The sequence below is a fragment of the Vulpes lagopus genome, chromosome 12 (genome assembly GCF_018345385.1).
Source record: "Vulpes lagopus strain Blue_001 chromosome 12, ASM1834538v1, whole genome shotgun sequence".
NCBI classification, from domain to species: Eukaryota; Metazoa; Chordata; class Mammalia; order Carnivora; family Canidae; genus Vulpes; species Vulpes lagopus.
The window spans coordinates 6634541-6639715 of record NC_054835.1 but is presented as its reverse complement, the minus strand read 5'-3'; the positions used below and the strand labels follow the sequence as shown (position 1 = coordinate 6639715).

Here is a 5175-nt window from a genome sequence, read left to right as displayed (position 1 = left end):
CAATGAACGTCGCCCAAACGCTCCTCGGCGCTCCGGCCTCTGGCCAATGGGCTGGGTCACGTGACGGCCTGGCCGGGCCTCCCCGCCTTCTGCTCCGCCCCCCAAGTGCGGTTGAGGCGCGGAAGTGCTCTCTTCTCCCCTACCATTGGCTGTCGCGGTTCGATTGACTCGGGAGGCCTGGGGCGGGGGGTGGGGAGCGAGGCCACTCTTAAAGGGGGCTGAGGCGGACCTCTCTGGTCTCTGGGGGTCCTTCTGGGAGGGACCTGAGAACTGCCTGAACCCTATTCTGCTGCTCTGCTCCCGCCTGGCCCCGCACAAATTCTGCCCGCGCTTCAAAGGCCCGTTTTCTTTCTTTCTTTTTTCTTTCTTTCTTTTTTCCTTCCTTTTTTCTTTCTTTCTTTTCTGTCTTTTTTTTTTTTTTTTTAGGCGAAGGCCCCGTTTTTAAATGTCACTGCCTCTGACTTCTCACAGCATCTTCTTCTTTTTTTTTTTTTTTTAATTTTTATTTATTTATTTATGATAGTCACAGAGAGAGAGAGAGGCAGAGACACAGGCAGAGGGAGAAGCAGGCTCCATGCACCGGGAGCCCGATGTGGGACTCGATCCCGGGTCTTCAGGATCGCGCCCTGAGCCAAAGGCAGGCGCCAAACCGCCGCGCCACCCAGGGATCCCATCACAGCATCTTCTTTTTTTTTTTTTTTTTTTTTTATTTATGATAGTCACAGAGAGAGAGAGAGAGAGAGAGAGAGAGGCAGAGACACAGGCAGAGGGAGAAGCAGGCTCCATGCACCGGGAGCCCGACGTGGGATTCGATCCCGGGTCTCCAGGATCGTGCCCTGGGCCAAAGGCAGGCGCCAAACCGCTGCGCCACCCAGGGATCCCATCACAGCATCTTCTTACACCAAACCTAGCACTCTCCACTTTCTTTCGGGGCTGTTTACAAGTTGCCCTTAGCAGACATTGTCTCCCTGAGAGTTGAAGTCAGGTGATTGTGCCCAATGGTGCCTCAAATGAAACACCGAAACATCGGGTTTGGAATAGAGTCTCCTTGGGTTGGAGTCAAGTTTCGCGCCCGTTAAGCTCTGAAGCTCACACGGTGCACCACTCTGTTAAATGGGTGTAGGATTCCTACCTTGCCAAAGTCACAAGGCTTTGGTGAGGCTTGGAGAAAACTGTGGCAAGTCTTTTCATAACTGCGAAGAGCTGGGCATCTAAATTTTTAAAATATAATTATCAGCTAGGTCACAACCTTCATTCATTCGACAATTAATATATCTATGTGCCAGCCTTTCTGCTGGCCAGACACATGGATGCACAGTGGTGGGCAAGATACATGGTGGCTCCAGGGAGCTCACAGGAAGCAGATACATAATTACGATCTTGTGTGATAGTTGCTCTAATGGGAGAAACTCAGGAATGTGGGGATACTGAGGAGACACCAGAGCTTGCAGGGGGAGGTAAGGGACTCTGGAAACAAAGAGATGTCCAGATTGCAAACCTGAAGGATGAACAAGAATTAGTTGGGTGAAAGGGAGACAACAGAGCATACAGGAGCAGCATGGACTGTGACCCCCAAGGCAAGAGAGAATCTGGCATCCAATGAGCCAAGGAAGAGGGAGCCAGAGCAAAGAAGCGTGGTCTTCACAGTTGGACTGCCTGTGTTCTGGGCTAAATCTCCCACTCTCAATCTGTGCCCTGTGACCTTGCACAATTCACTTAACTTCTTTAAGCCCCACCTTCCTCACCCCTAATATGAGGAGGAGGATGTTTTCTGAGCTGTTATGACCATTCTCAGTGATTATTCACTTAAAAGTGCTCAATGCTGGACCTGGCATGGTCTCAGAACATTTGGGCCATTGCTATTAAGAAAATTGTAATAACCAATTGTAAACCTAGATAAATAGATGAAGCATATAAACTGGGACAGGTGTAAGTAATAACTACTGCCCACTGTCTCTCTCTCCTATTTTTTTATTTTTTATTTTTTAGTAGGCTCTATGCCCAACATGGGGCTCAAACTCACAACCCTTAGATGAAGCATCGCATGAGCTACCAACTGAGCCAACCAGGCACCCCATTCTCTCTCCCCTTTACCCTGTTGTGTTTTTCTTTTTTTTTATAATAAATTTATTTTTTTATTGGTGTTCAATTTGCCAACATACAGAATAACACCCAGTGCTCATCCCGTCAAGTGCCCGCCTCAGTGCCCGTCACCCATTCACCCCCACCCCCCACCCTCCTCCCCCTCCACCACCCCTAGTTCGTTTCCCAGAGTTAGGAGTCTTTAGGTTCTGTCTCCCTTTCTGATATTTCCTACACATTTCTTCTCCCTTCCCTCATATTCCCTTTCACTATTATTTATATTCCCCAAATGAATGAGAACATATAATGTTTGTCCTTCTCCGATTGACTTACTTCACTCAGCATAATACCCTCCAGTTCCATCCACGTTGAAGCAAATGGTGGGTATTTGTCATTTCTAATTGCTGAGTAATATTCCATTGTATACATAAACCACATCTTCTTTATCCATTCATCTTTCGATGGACACCGAGGCTCCTTCCACAGTTTGGCTATTGTGGACATTGCTGCTATAAACATCGGGGTGCAGGTGTCCCTGTTGTGTTTTTTTTTTTCCAGGACTGTTGTATAACATATTTGTTTGCCCAAGGGAGGGATCTTGTTTTGTTTACCTCTCCATCCCTGGTACCTAGACAGTGCCTGGGTCACAAAGACTTTCTCCTTGACCAAAGCTGACTCAGGCTCCTCTGAAGCCATCTGCTCAACGAGGTCGACCTTAGACTTCCATCTGTGTCCTTGTAGAATCCAGTTTTAACAAGAATTCCCCACCCTTGGTATCTGATCACCTTCCATATTTAAACAAATTTCTCATTCTCTACTCTCAATATCTTGGCCTGCCTTCAAGGAGAATCCTGCTAGCCTTGACATTTCCACTTCTTCATTTTCCATCCACTGACCCTGCCCTGTTCTTTCACTATAAATCTCCACTTGTCCTCGTTTTATTCAGAGTTGAGCCCAATTTCCCTTCTCTACTGCAAAATCCCCCACTGCAGTGGTCCCTCTTGAATAAAAATCTTCATTACCATCTTTAACAAGTACCATAAATACTTTTTAAAAAGATTTTATTTATTTATTTAGTTAGTTAGTTAGTGTACGGAAAGGGCAGAGGGGAAGAAGCAGATTTCCCACTGACCATAGAGCCTTTTTTTTTTTTTTTTTTTTAAGATTTAAAAGCATTTAATGACATAGCATATATTTAACAGGGCAAAAGTTGAGAGGTACAGGTCAGACGACTGAGCGCCAGGCTGGAGCGACCACCTCTCGGCTCAGGCCCGGCCTCTGGAGTTCATTCCTATCAATGCCATTTTGATTGTGCAGTAAGATGAAAATTTTGTCGTTACAATCGTTACAGTGACAAAGAAATGCACACTATGTATCAAAGAACAAGGTAATGAAGCAAATTATAACACAGTGTGGCAACGCACCAGCAAGTAACCATTAGAGTAACATGACTTTGTCCAGTAAATGCTTCAGTTCCACTTGTATACTTACCAATGATTTAAAGGGTTTATTATACATCTAGTTTTATTATACTTTGTACTAGAATTATCTCAAACATACAATATAATGTATTTCAGCAAAAAAAAACCTGAAATTACAGATTATTTAAAACAGTATCAATTTTCTATTCCTTCTCTTATACCGGTATACCGACATTCTCAACTGTCCTTGCAGGTGACGCAGAAAAAGCCGCAGGGCATGTGTTAGTAAGTGATGCCAGATGCAAAGGGTTTGGTCTGTAGATTGAACATGGAGCTGCACTGTCGCTGCAGCGAGATCATAATACACGATCTGTTTAATCAAGGTTAGACCCGTCGTGGGCACTTCTTGAGCCAAGACTCAAGGTAACCACTGGAAATAAATGGAAGAGAATGGTGTCAGGAAATTGGTACATTTTTGTCTCTGGTCTCTGGTGAGCACAGGAAATATTGTTTAAGCACCGCTGCCTTGCATACCAACAGCACTAGAGGTGGGTTATTTCCAACGCAGCCTCACAAAAGGCGGCTGGCATTGTTAGGTGTCGGTGTGGGGGTGTGGGGGTGACTGGACGTGATTGACTTCGGTGTCCTTGCGTTCCTTAGCAGGTCAAAATGCAGATCTTCGTGAAGACCCTGACCGGCAAGACCATCAGCCTGGAGGTGGAGCCCAGTGATAATGTGATAATTTCACCATTGAAAATGTGAAGGCCAAGATCCAGGATAAAGAGGGCATCCCGCCTGACCAGCAGAGGCTCATCTTTGCAGGCAAGCAGCTGGAAGATAGCCGCACTCTTTCTGATTACAACATCCAGAAAGAGTCAACTCTCCACCTGGTTCTCCGTCTGAGGGGTGGCTGTTAATTCTTCAATCTTGAATTCTTAGTGCCCAATGATGGCATTGCTCTGCACTCTAGCCATTTGCCCCAATTTAAGTTTAGAAATTACCAGTTTCAGTAAGAGCTGAATCACTGGTTTTCTCAATAGCTGTTCAAAATGTTAATGAAAGTTTGGTTGCAGCTCAATCTCAAGACCTGAGCTGAAACTAAGAGTCGGACACTGAACCCACTGAAACACCCAGGCGCCCCAAATAAAATTTTTTAAAGATTTTATTTATTTATTTATTTATTTATTTATTTATTTATGAGACACACACACACACACACACACACACACACACACACAACACAGAGGCAGAGTCCCAGGCAGAGAGAGAAGCAGGCTCCATGCAGGGAGCCTAATGTGGGATTCAGTCAGGTCCTGGGCTGAAGGCAGCGCTAAACCACTGAGCCACTTGGGTCGACCTACATTTTTTTTTTTTAAACAGTGCTTGATGTGAGTTATTGAATGAGTGAACATATAAGTATATTGATATATGCCTGTGAAGATGATACGGCTGGATGCTCAATGAATGAAATAGACCACCACAGGCAAACTTTGGTAAATAAATGAATGATCAGTACAGATGAATACAAGCACATAATATAATGATGGCTCCAAATAGCTAATAAACAAAGACTCTTAAATGGGTGCACATTAAGTCACCTGGAAGTTCCCAAACTCCACCTGCCTGGGCTTCATCCCTGCTAAGAGAACCAGTCTGGGAATAGATCTGGGGT

The 5175-nt window shown here is 45.1% G+C and overlaps 1 pseudogene; it reads left to right on the top strand.

Annotated features, from left to right (window-relative positions):
- Positions 1-4172: 4172 nt before the first annotated feature.
- On the top strand, positions 4173-4567 carry LOC121473428 (annotated as a pseudogene).
- Positions 4568-5175: the final 608 nt, after the last annotated feature.